General features: G+C 31.3%; 1 long non-coding RNA gene across 1 annotated transcript; it reads right to left on the bottom strand.

Annotated features, from left to right (window-relative positions):
• Positions 1–9,968: 9,968 nt before the first annotated feature.
• LOC144999726 (uncharacterized) lies at positions 9,969–12,901 on the bottom strand. The gene is made up of 3 exons (XR_013660984.1): positions 12,224–12,901; positions 11,597–11,695; positions 9,969–10,330 (listed from the first exon to the last, which is right to left on the bottom strand). It is a non-coding gene; the product is annotated as an uncharacterized LOC144999726 (long non-coding RNA).
• Positions 12,902–13,930: the final 1,029 nt, after the last annotated feature.

Here is a 13,930-nt window from a genome sequence, read left to right as displayed (position 1 = left end):
ATTCCAATAATTTCTTATGGTTGGTTTTAGATTTTTTCCGAAAGTGCTTTGCTTTGATTGATGATTTTTATTAAGATTTGAAAAGTCATTAGTGAGTTGATTAATATCATCATTTGTATCAAATTGTTGAGCAAGAGTTTCAAAATTTGTTTCACCATTAATATCACTATTTTCAGATTCTTCATTCGTAAGAGTATTAATATTATTAGTGTTTGAGATATGAAGTTTTGAAAGTCTTTTTTCTTATTCGTTAATTAAATCTGTATTTCCTAGATTAAAATTACCATCGATTTGGGAAGGAACAAAACTTAAATTACTAGTGCTTGCCATATCTTGCTTGTTAACATTTTTATCTTTGAAAATTTGTTCTTCAATTTTAATTAAATGCTCGGTAATACTAGATAAGGTTTCATTTGCATAATTATTTTGGTAAATAATTTTTTGAAGACCCTTTTCAGTAGTTAATTGATTTGGGGCTTGAACTAAAGGAGTTGCAATAAACATATCGTTAATAATAATTTCTCCTTTTGGTGGAAAATTAGCAATAATTTCTTTATTAGAAATAATATCTTTATATTTTTTCTCTAAAATGGGAGTGATAGAATCATTTTTAAATGGGTAATTTATTTTATGTTTAAGGGCATAAATTAATTCAAACCATTGAAAAAAATGAGAATGAATTTTATTTGATAAGACATAATCTTCCCAAAGGCCTAAATGGAGAAATCTTAAGTAGTATGAAATTTTTTTTCGTGCCAATCTCTTTTTTTATGGTTATAATCTTTATAATATTCAATATCTTTTAAGTAATCAAAATCAACTTGATATTCTAAATTCGAGAAATTCATTTTAACAGGTTGTTTTTGTTAGGATTGAAGAAATATGCTTTATCGATTCTAAATTATGACTTCTTGATTTTTCGTATTTTTTTATTCCTATCTTTAGCCTAGAATTTTTTTCTATTTGTTTATTATATTTATTAGTATATGGAGGTATTTTGTATAAATTATAATTTTCATGAGTTTTAGTTTCTTCTAAATGTTGAATTGTTTTGCATATATTAGAATTTATCTTCTAATGCCTTTTTAACATATTAGCCCAAAGCTTATTATTTTGTGAACAATTAATTTGTATTTTAGAAATCATAATTGGTGTTTAAAATTTTGAAGTTCATCAATAAAATATGATTTAGTAGGACTAGGAAGACTATTTTCACTATTTTGATCATCTTGATATAATGGTTTGGGAATAGAATTAGTATAGTCAACAGTTTTTAGTTTTAAAGATCTCGACTTTAATAACGAAGATTTTGAAGAGCCTGTTTCTGGGATAAAAAAAGTTGATAATCTGGATGATGAAATATTTATGGAAGAAAAATTTATATCTACAAAACCATCATTATATTCAATAATAGTAGAGATTTGTTTTGAAGAGTCTAATGGTTTTGGATCAATAACATTTTGTAAGTTCCAATTACATGATTGAGTTATATCATACCATTTTAATCTTTTTGGTGTATGAACTTTGGTATGGTTAGTATTTGTTTCAAGAATAATTGTTTCATTTCTAGGACTTGATAAACGTGTTTTTGGTTCAAGTGTAGTTGTCATAGTTTTGTAACAAACACGATAAATTATTGCTAAAGGCTTTGTATCATCTTTAAATTCTAAATTTTTTGTTTCTATAGTTAAAACCAAAGTATCTAAAATATTTTTATCAAATAATCCTACAAAGAAATTTGGATAACAATTGAAATAAATAGGTCCGTTAGCAATATTTGTTTCAGCCATAGCTAAAATAGAATTTTGAAAATCTTTATGTCTCTTGTCGCTTAAAATAATAAGGAGAACAAGGGCATCTATTCCAATTCTAAATAGAGGCTTGATAGCAATTTAGACTAAACCGACATGTAAAAATTTATATTTCGTTCTATGCTCTAGAATAGATCGTGATGATAACAAATGTAAATTTTATTGGTTTTGACCTATAGACAAAGTTTGTTCTGTCATTTTAATAGAATAACCTTGAAAATAATCAAAAGTTCCTATTTTATATATTGTATTAATATTAGTTTTAGGTATTGTCCAATTATTCAAACTTTGTTCTATGTTATTAATGGTTTCTTCAATAGAATTTATTTGATTATCATCATTATCTTGTTCATTGTTGATATTTTTACCAGGAATATATTTTTTGGATAGTATGCCTGAAAATTTACTCATATTTAATTAATTTTGTTTTAAAATTCTATAAGAAAACCCGTTAATATCCAAAAAATATATTCTTTGTAAAAATATCAACAATGAACAAGATAATGATGATAATCAAATAAATTCTATTGAAGAAAACGTTAATAACATATAACAAAGTTTGAATAACTGGACAATACCTAAAACTAATATTAATACAATATATAAAATAGGAACTTTTGATTATTTTTAAGGTTATTCTATTAAAATGACAGAACAAACTTTGTCTATTGGTCAAAACCAACAAAATTTACATTTGTTATCATCACAATCTATTCTAGAGCTTAGAATGAAATATAAATTTCTACATGTCGGTTTAGTCCAAATTGCTATCATGCCTCTATTTAGAATTGGAATAGATGCCCCTGTTCTCCTTATTTTAAGAGACAAGAGACATAAAGATTTTCAAAATTCTATTTTAGCTATGGCTGAAACAAATATTGCTAACGAACCTATTTATTTCAATTGTTATCCAAATATCTCTGTAGGATTATTTGATAAAAATATTTTAGAAACTTTGGTTTTAATTATAGAAACAAAAAATTTAGAATTTAATACCATTTTTTACGAAATTATCTACAGATATATTTTATGGACACAATTATCAATTAGAGGTAATTATCAATTTTGGAACTAGAAAACAAATAGTTTTGTTTTTAGATAACGTATCTGTTTGTAACGAATTTTGAATTTTAATACTTGCTCTTATGAACCGTCTAAGATCATGAATATGATTATTGTTTAGAATTGTACCTTGATTATTAGGTTTATAAGAATATTTAAAATTTTGCTCAGAATTATTTATAGATTCTTGGATTTGCTGTATTTTTAAAAGAATATTTCTATTAGGAATACAATTCATCAAGATTTTGTTAGACATAATTAAATGATTTAAGCATGACTTTGATTAATTTGATTATTAAAAACGAGTACTATTTTAACAAAAATTTCAAATCTTGTAGAATTAATAGTTAGAATAACTCGAAATGAAATTATCATAGAGAAATAAAAACAACACAACCATAAAATATTTTAGATAATACCTTCTTGAATTAGGCTTGAATTACAATCAGTACATACTTCTGGAAAAAGAATTATTTGAAAATCTAAAGACTTTGAACATCTACTAGTAGAAAGAGAGACTCTTGGAGATTTTTTAAACATGGGATAAACATTTTTTAGAGAATGAATTTTTTCTTGTGTCTTCAACTAAAGGATAGTCTCTATTTATAATCATCTTGGAGTCTTCAAAGTCTTGAAATCATCTAGTGATATTTTTTGCCGTAAGAACTCATGGCCAATCAATAGAAATAATTACTTGTAAGTGGTTGTCCTTGAAAGTGGTTGTCATTCATCTTTTGAAACAATTGTCGTTTGTAATCAATGACCATCTTCTTTTGATAAAACAAGCCATTATAGAGCATATTCTAAAACTTTTTGTCTTCATATCATCATTGATTATAGATTTGATAATAATTTTGATAATAATTTTGATAAAAATTGTTTATACATAAATACATGAATACCTACATAGTATACATGTATTCGTATTTGAAAAACAAAATTTTGATAATAGAAGAAACGAAATATCCTACATTTAAAGTATTACATCAAATTTATCGATAATGATTTCTTATTCTTCATAAGGATCATCAAAAGGGTCTTGAGCGTCTTCAAATAAATCATTCTTTATAGATTTTGAAGAATCGTCAGAAACTGATGGAGTTTGGCGAATTTCTTGAAGTAATTTTTAAAGTTCTTCAGGAGAAGAGGTAGCAGCATCTTTAATTCTTGCAATTAGATCCACATCACTTTTGGGAAGACTGTTGATAAAAGTGGCTTCGACTTCTAATTTTTGAATATATATTTCTTGATAATGTTTAATTACTGCTTGTTCACGGCTTGAGAAATCTTCATTTTATCCCACCATTTTGAGCGAAATTGGCGATTAAGCCAGGGAGGAGAGGAATCATTTGCTTCTTCATAATGAAAAGTCCAAGACATTATCCATGGAACTTTAAATATCATGGTGAATTGTAACATGTATTCAAATTCTGGAATTTGTTGAATAAACAATTCTTTAAATTTGAGATATCCAGCGTAAATTTCTTTTGTACCAATTGATAAACCATCTTGGATATTCACAATTGAAGTTCAAATCAAAGAAGATAAACCATGAATGTGAATAATTCCAAATAAAGAATGCCTTAGTCCAGGCATCTTGATAATCATAGTAAGAAAATCTGGGATAAGCAGGATAATGGGTTAATAATTAAGGATTAAAATAAACTAACTTGAATTCTCTTCTCTCCCCTTATAGATGTTAAGTTTAGACAAAAATGGCCTTCCTCATTCTTCTGGATATGTTTTTCCTCTACCTGAATATGATCTTCCACATGTTGATCAAGATAAAAGAATGTTACCTTCTTCGAGCAATAGTGGAACTCGAGATCATGCTTCTTCAACCCTTCCTCATCCTCCTCTAGTGACTCTCCCTAGGTCATGTTTTCTTTAAATCGAAAAATATGAAGTTGCTCAAGCCCTGTTGGCATGTAAACATCAAGATGGAAAGTTTGTGTGTGCGCATGTTCTGAAAATGAAATTGTATATTGCTAAATTAGGGATGCTGGTTGTTACTTTCCTAAGGGATCTAGCCATTAACATGGTTCTATTTTTGCTTCTTGAGTAATATAGTCAGTTCATTAAAGGCTATTATATGTGGGATCACGAAGTGACCCTAATTGATCTAACTCATATGGTCATTGTTGCTGAAACAAAAATGCTTAAGAGAACAAGTGAAGCAAATGTGTTAGAAGGACATGTTTCCTAAATTTCCATGGACATTGATAATGGCAATAATGGTAGTCTAGAAAAGGGTTCTCTTCCTAATGTAAAGGGATTGGCCAAGTTCAAAATTGTTTGACCATATGGTTAAGAGAAAGGCAAGTTCTGAGATAGTTCCATGTGCTAATCATAAAAGGTCTACATGTTTCTATTGCAAATTGGTGGGACATTGGTTGCAAAACTATCTTGACTACCTGAAAGACCTCAGAGATGGTAAAGTCAAGTCATATGACTCTACTTCACCTTTTAATAAGTTCCTATTCATAAAATCTTAATTCATGATGTGTTGATCACATTTTGATGTTTTGTAGGATCTAAGAGAAAGAAGGAAGCTTAAGAAGAGTCAGCTGAATCTGATCGTGAGAGATGGACTTCGATCGTATGATTCAATGATCAGATTTTGGAAGTTACTGCTTAGGGGTTATGATAATTTAACAGATTGTTTAGGAAATGTCTAGAAACATTATTTTCATATTTTTGCATTGCAAGGATAAATTTTTTCCACGTATTGTTAATAAAAGTAAAATTTTATTTATCTAGTATACTTTATATTTCCTTGCAATGGCATTTATGATAGTGTTGGTTACATTTCTATTATCAATAATATTAATTGAGGATTTGATTCTTTGTTATATTGCTTGTGGTATTGTCATAATTAACCAAGTTAAAAGGAGTTCTCATCACCAAGTTCCAATTGCATAGAAAGTTGGAGTCATGGAATTTGAATTGTGTGATGTACGAGAATCTTGATTGTTGGAAGATTATGATTAATTCATTGATCACATGTTTACGTAAGTCAAAGTGAAGGATTATCACCAGAAAAGCATGATAACTCCATTCTTCATGATTCGTTGATGTTTTAGTAAATATGGTTGTGTTTATATGATTAAGCGTATTTCTTACACTATGAAAAGTTCTCAAAGAGTAGTAGAACGAATTAGAAGAATCTATTAGGCAGAAAGATAAATTTTTCTCCAATCTGAAAGGAACAGAGAGTACTTTAGTATCGTGTTTTGTGATCATCTTAATGATTGTAGAACTAAATCACAACTGATCATCAAAGATCATATTAGTGTAGTTGTTTAACTAAATATAGGAATAGGATATTGTTAAAATGGTTCAATCAATGGATGAGTCACACTTCGTATTCCAATAATACTTTGGAGTCGTACTTTAGTAACTAAAAATCGTATATTGAAGCTTATTTCGTACTAATTAGGTTTATAACACCATATGACATGTGAAGTAATAATGTTTTCTTACTCTAGCGCATTGGAACTGGAAGTTGTGATGTTTTGGTAAAACAAATGATGGACTAAGGCCAATTCCATGAAGTGTTTCTTGTCGAGAATCCACACTAACTTTTAAATATGTGTTTTTGCTCATCAAGGAATCTTCCGTGAGATAGAAACTTATATGTCAAGAAGTCAGTGGGAGTCTTATTGATTTTGAAGAGTTTTAGAAGTCAATTAAGAATAAACCTTTTAGTTATCACTAGCACATGACCTATGGTTGATAATATATCATGTTAAGCTAACACATTCTTGTTTCTGTGCATCTTCTACTTGATTTGGCAATGCTTATGAGTTCTATGGTTCTCATTTTTCAAATGGCATAGCACGTTGGTCAGTGACAGTACATTTGTCAATGGAAGTGAGCTGGTTAAATAACATGGAAGCGATGGTAGGACCTTGTGCTATGAGAAGGAAAGAAATTAAGAACAAGTAAAGTTCAGTCCGTGAAAGCTAAATTAGAATTTGAATTTATCATAAACCTTATCTTATGATTGTAGGTTGGAAATGATAGATTCACATGGATAGGAATGTATGCACCACAAAATCTAGGTGGCAAAAGGTTTCTCTTTAATTCTTGAAAATGATTATCAAGATACACTTTTGCTAGTAGATTTTAAAGATTTGATAAATATCATTATGGTTTTTTGTGATGATTGAATTCTCAAATTCGCAATATGGTTATGACATCCCTTTTCATAGTTCGCATTGTGATAAAATGAATGGAATTGTTTGAACGTTCAAGACTTATAGTTGTAAGTTCTGAAAGGGTTTAAACACACATATGCTATCTAATGAAGGTGTTTAAGCTTGAGAAGTCTAGATGAAGACTTATCAAAGCATCACGTATCAAAAATCTGAACTTTAGTAATAGGTTAAAGTGTATTGATTTCTAGAAGTCCACTTAATTTCTGGGTACTTGTCAAAATTAGTGGGAGCATGATTGTTATCCTAAGTGTTGCAAGTTGGCAATGCTATTTGTAAGAAACAAAGGTTACAAATTACCAAGTTGCAAAATTTGGAATACAAAATTGGTTTTAATGTTCCCTTTGGGAATTTTGAATGGAATGTAATGCCTTTTGGATTAAAAAATGTTCCATCTGAATTCCAAAATATTATGAATGATATCATAACTCCTATAAGTAGTTTTTCTATTGCTTATATTGACGATGTCCTAATTTTTTCAAAATCAATTGATAAACATTTTAAACATTTAAATCAATTTCATGATTTAATTTATCAAAATGGTTTAGCTGTCTCTGCAACAAAAATGCATTTATTTAAAAATGAAATTCGTTTTTTAGGACATGATATTGTCAAAAACACTATTAGGCCTATAACAAGAAGCTTGCAATTTTCTACTAAATTTCCTGATGAAATTAAAGATAAAAAAACAACTTCAAAGATTTTTAGGATGCTTAAATTATATCCATGATTTTTTCAAAGATTTAGGGATCATATGTAAACCGCTTTATAATCAATTAAAAGACAATCCTGAACCATGGACTCAAAAACATACAGATATAATTAAATGTATAAAACAAAAATTTGTTAACTCAACTGAAGAGCAATTGGTTCGATATTACTCTCGTGCATGGAATGATACACAGAAAAATTATTCAACTGTCAAAAAGGAAATTTTAAGCATTGTTTTATGTACTAAGAAATTTGAAGATGATTTATTTATGAAAAGTTTTTTTTTTATTAAGAATAGATTGTCAATCTGCAAAAAGTATTTTGGAAAAAGATGTAAAAAATATTATTTCCAAGCAAATTTTTGCTCGTTGGCAAGCCCTCTTAGGTAACTTTGATTTCAAAATAGAATTTATAAAGGGAGAAAATAACTCGCTTCCTGACTTTCTTTCTCGAGAATTTTTGCAGGGAAAATGTGTTCGTCGTCCTCTTCCAAACATGATGACAAGAAGCCAGTCTCTCAAAATCTTGTTCCAGCCTCTCAAAAGCTAGTTCCATTTCAAAATCAAAATCGTTTTTCTCCTTTAACACCTACTTCTAAGAATTCACAACTTTATTCTAATATCCTTCAGTCAAAGCTTGTTACTCCAAAAGTTACTTCAACCGACACAATAAGCCCTTTTGCAAAACCTATCACTCCTTAAAATCAAAAATATGTTACTCCTAGCCCTTCTACAAAAACTCCTTATGTTCTTAATCCAAATTTCCTAAGAGTTCAAATTCTTGAAGATTTTCAAATCCATAAGTTACACCAAGGTTTTCATATTCTCACAAATCATCTCTTTGGACAAGGGAAAACCTTTTATGTTGATTCATATACAACCCGAGAATATTATCAAGCTATTCTGTAAGAATTTGGTTCAGTCAATTTTGTTCATCGTTCTAATTCTAAAGAGGGAAACATTGATTTTAGCAAAGCTCATATTATCAAAATCATTTCTCCAGAAAGTTGAGTTCCGAAACTTCACTCTGAAAAACCTCTTATAAGAAAATTTAAATTAAGGCTAGGATCCATATTTACGATTCGAACTTTGAAGAGGTATGTCGTAATCAAATTCGAATCTATTTTAGGTATGTAAATCTTTTACCAATTTCAATCTCATGAAACTCCCAGATCATTTGAGATTCATTGAATCTAATCAATGGTATGTTTAATCTCAATTATGCTCTCAATTTTGTGACTAGGATGACAAGGATCACAAACAAGATGTGACTAACCATGCAAATTAGCTTGGTACTCTCAATGTCACTTGTCATCTTGTTTTAATGTACTGGTTAACCATATATGCTCCATTAATCGATGGTAATTTTTGAGACACCCATTAGCACCCATTAATAGTCCCATATTAGTGTGTTGGTTAGACACACACGCTCCACCAACCACTTATAAAGTGTAATGTATAATTTTATGGATTAGCATCAAATTTACATTTTTCCTAAAGTAACTAATAGTGGCATTTTAGAGAGTAGTTTAGTTACTTTTCATCATTATAATTTTAATGAGGTTATTTCCTATCAAACCCATTCGACTAGCGACCCCCCACCAATCAAGGAAGCAGTGGGTAAGAGTGGATAGCCAATAACGGTCATTTTATAGGCCACTCCTACTACAAACTAAATGACATTTAATGCCATACATTTTTAATGACATATTTTATTTATGCCACTATATTATGTTTTTAGTGACATATTATATGTGCCACTATAAAAAAATAGTAGGTTTAATGGCACTTAACAGTTTATGCATATAATGTTGATATTTATTAGTGACATAATAATTTAAAATGCCACTATAGTTATAAAGTTATAAATTTGTTGTTATATTATGTCATTAAATATTTTACAGTAAATTATCTAGTTTTGTATGCCACTGTAGATTATACTTCAACAATTTTAAAAGAGGTCAAAAATTAAAAGAGGTCAAAATTGTAACATTAGTGAAAGAGGGCAACATATTAATCGACAATCTCTCAATGAAATGGTACCCCTACTCTTTCGTCGGCATGCTCTTCCCTCATCAACCTTACATTAACTTCGTCTCCCTTCCTATAAATTTCCCCAAAAATTAAGGTACAAATCTATTATGTGTTTTGTTATTTGGTTCCACCTGACATGGATTTGTAATGTTTTTTTGTTTTGATGATTGATTTCATTATTATGCATCTATGTGTACACAATCCATTGAAAAACTTAGTTTGCCTCTGTCACACCCCCGGCCGAGGCGGCGGAATACGCCGGGCTATGCGACTTAGTTCATGGATCCCAAGCAAATTGAATATACATCACAAGTTACAACAATAAGAACATAGCAGTTACATTCAAATTTAAAGTTCAAATACAAGTTTCATACATATATTAATTGGTTCATAAATTCACCTTAACAAGTAGGTCGACATAACAAAAACTAAATAAGACTAGATTGCCCGAGAAACCATGAACAAATCTTCTGTTAAACGTCGGTTTACTGATCTCCTAAGAATACATGTGATTTAAGGGTCAACACAAAGGTTAGTGAGAGTTACAGGTTTTCTACTATCCGTAGTAATGATACTTTATAAGTCTAGAAAGTATTTCTTTTGTGGTTAAAACCATGTTTGATAAAGAGTTAAATCACAAATATATCTATACTTGAAATATTTGTTAAAGAGATAAATCATAAGTATATCCATACTTTAAATGCTTGATAAATAGATAAATCATAGATAAATCCATACTTGAAATGCTTGGTAAAGAGTTAAACCATAAGTAAATTCATACTTAAAATGCTTGATAAAGAGTTAAACCATAAGTAAACCCATACTTAAAATGCTTGATAAAGAGTTAAACCATAAGTAAACCCATACTTAAAATGCTTGATAAAGAGTTAAACCATAAGTAAAGCCATACATAAAATGCTTGATAGAGTTATACCATAAGTAAGTCCATACATAAAATGCTTGATAAAGAGTTATACCATAAGTAAGTCCATACTTAAAATGCTTGATACACAGAGAAACCGAATCCGTGGTTTCTAGTTAAAGAGTCTGGTTAATGCCTATAGTGAGTCCTATAACCGAGCTATGTGACCAGTTATAATCCCTGCACGACGCTTCATTAGACGTCGTAGTTATACTAAAGATAAATATGCACCTGCTTCGATTGATCAGTCGAGGTTGTAGCTAGCAACCGCAGGTGGGGGTGTAAACCCGTATAGATCTATACATACGTATCTCGCTCCGAGGATTAACGGTTATAGTTAAATGGGAATACTAAGTGTTTAAACTTAGGTAATGAATATTGTCTCACTATAGAGGCCATTAACTAGGTTATACGGTAAAGTTTCACTATAAAAGCTGAATAAGATCGATAAATCCGTAAAAATGTATGTCACTCGCTTAAATAGATAAAATGCTTCTTCACATGCATGAATTATTTCTAAGATATAATTGTTATAAATTGTACATATATAATTGACAAATATGTGTGTACATGCTCGATGTAAGTGAAATAAATTATGCACATGACTAATAATATTTTTAAATGCATGTACATCGTAAAGAAATCGGTTTATAATATATTATTTTGACAATATTAAATATTAAAACTAGATAAATGTTTTATACGCGTATTCCATAGCCGATATATATATATATTCAGCATGATTATAAACACATTTCATAACCGAAAAATATATTTATATATATCTCACATGTATTCCCCCCCAAAATATTAAAACATAAAAGGGGCCGTAACACTCACCCTTGAAGCGTGAACGGGGCTCGAGAGTGAATCTGTCGTGAATGTCGTTCTGTGACGTTTTATGCCCTTAAAACGAATGATCAGGTCTATTTATATTACCTAATAAACCAAAAAGGATAGTTTTGGTATTAATTATTAAGTATAGGGTGGTATTTGATAAAGTAAATAAATTCTACGGATTTATTTTGTTAAAATTATTCAACGAGGGACTGTTCTTGTAATATTTTTGCATGGCAGGGACTAAAGTGCGCATTCTCAGCATAAGTTACGATTTCAGGCTTATGTTGTTAATATTTTTCGAAGAGAGGGACTGTTATTGTCATTTTACTTGGCAGTTTGACCTAAATGGTGAACTATTTTCAAGAACGGGACTTAGTTTGTAAAATTAACAAACCTAAGGGTTTAAATTAAATATGTCAAAAACTTCTAGGGTCATATTTAATTAAAATGATTCCAAGTTTGAACAATTTGTCGTCGTTTAAGTTATGTGACATTTGCAGGTGACTCCAATCAGTGGAGTATGAGATCGGACGAACACGAGACCCCTTCGTTGGGTCTCTTAGCACCAATTTCAGTCGTCCACGGTCTCGACATAGGAAGAATTAAGTGAGGGTGGCGGTGGCTTACCGGTGATAGCAGAATCGGCGGAGAATGGTGATGATGATGGAGGTTGACGATGGTGGTGGCCTGTGGCAACGTTTGGCGACAGTAGGCGGCGATGGAAGCTTCGCTGCGTTTGCTTTCCTGTTCCGAAGGTTTTGACGAGAGGGAAGGAACGCCAGGTGGTTTCAGGTGGTAGCTGCCGGTATGGAGGCATTCCAATAGTCAAAGCGGTGGTTGGAGGTGAAATGGGTTTTGACAATGGTGGATGGTTACGGACCTGCGGTGGCAGCTTCACTGCCTTCGTTTCCTTTCTTTTCAGGCGAGCTCGACGAGAGACCGGGCAGGGAGGTGCAAGCTTATGGTCGGAATGACATGGGGAGGTGGAGGAGCTACCACAGTCGACAGTGGTGGCTCTCTTCGCCGGGGAAGAGAGAAAGTGACAAAGGAAGGTGGTGTTGGGTTGTGTCTGATGGCTTACTCCGATCAGTGACAAGATACGGGGAACCACTATGGTTCTCGGTGGTTACATGGTTACACAGTCACAGGCGAAGCAACTAAAAGCATTAGTAGACGTAGAGAGGTTTGTGGGTGGCTGAACTTTTCTTATCAATGAAGGGAAGGACAGCCCAATGTTTTCACCATTTACGTATGGTACTTTCTGATCCGGAAGAAAGTAAACTTGGTGTTTTTTTTCATTTTGAAAGTTTGACTTTTGAGAGGGAGACACGTAAATGGGATGTCTCGTTATTATTATATTTGTTTAGTTTATTTTATTTTTGACCAAAATATAATATCTCATTAAATTTTAAAAATGGATCTAGTTTCACGTGTCCAATTCTCGATATCGGGTAATTTCTCGATAGCATCGATTGATAGATTTTAATTCTAGGATTCTAAAACCTGGAAGGATAAATTTTTCGAGTTGTAGAACTCTCGAAATTTGCGTTTAAAGTTTTGCGTCTAATTGGTCTAAAACGTTTGATTTTTCTAACTTTTACAAATATTTCTACTAAAATTATTTCGAGTGGTGAATAAAATAGCAGAACATAGTCTGGGTCCAAAAATGCTCTCAGAATTTCTATCTGAAGTGGGCAAGTACCTATATGGATCAATACAGTTTTTGAAGTAAGATAAAGTCAATGTTATACCGGTTTGGTTTCTTAAAACGATCATATCTTTTACATATTAACTCCGCTTTAGACATTCTTTATATATCCGCGATCAGGGAAACATGTACTACGAGCCTAGAATATTTTCTTTGTTTACAGGCACTTGATACAAATTTTTAGTTTTTCAGTCGTTAACCAAAGTTACAGTTTGTGCTTTACGTTTCGTTTGACATTTTCCATAATTTGAGATAAGATACCATTTCATATCTTATTTTATTTGGAATGGCATTATAATTCTGCTAAAATATGCATTAAAATACAATTGGTCAATATACAAAAGGTCCGCAGTGATCCGCGTTTTAAAGCCGTGAGGGCAACAGATCCCATAAGAACTCTGCAGTTAAGCGTGCTCGGGCGGGAGTAGTACCGGGATGGGTGACCCCCTGGGAAGTCCTCGTGCTGAGTGGCCCAAAGCGGACAATATTGTGATACGTGCCAGAGGGGGGTGTTACAAATGGTATCAAAGCCAGGGCACGGGTCGATGTGTTCGACAGGGACGTCGAACCCTATAATGGGGGGTGAAGGTGGGTTGCACCTGATCCCACATCGGCTTGGAAGGAGA

The sequence above is a fragment of the Lactuca saligna genome, chromosome 1 (genome assembly GCF_052625555.1).
Source record: "Lactuca saligna cultivar CGN05327 chromosome 1, ASM5262555v1, whole genome shotgun sequence".
In the NCBI taxonomy this organism is placed as follows: domain Eukaryota; kingdom Viridiplantae; phylum Streptophyta; class Magnoliopsida; order Asterales; family Asteraceae; genus Lactuca; species Lactuca saligna.
The sequence above is the reverse complement of the archived record's forward strand: the minus strand, read 5'-3'. Positions and strand labels throughout refer to the sequence as shown.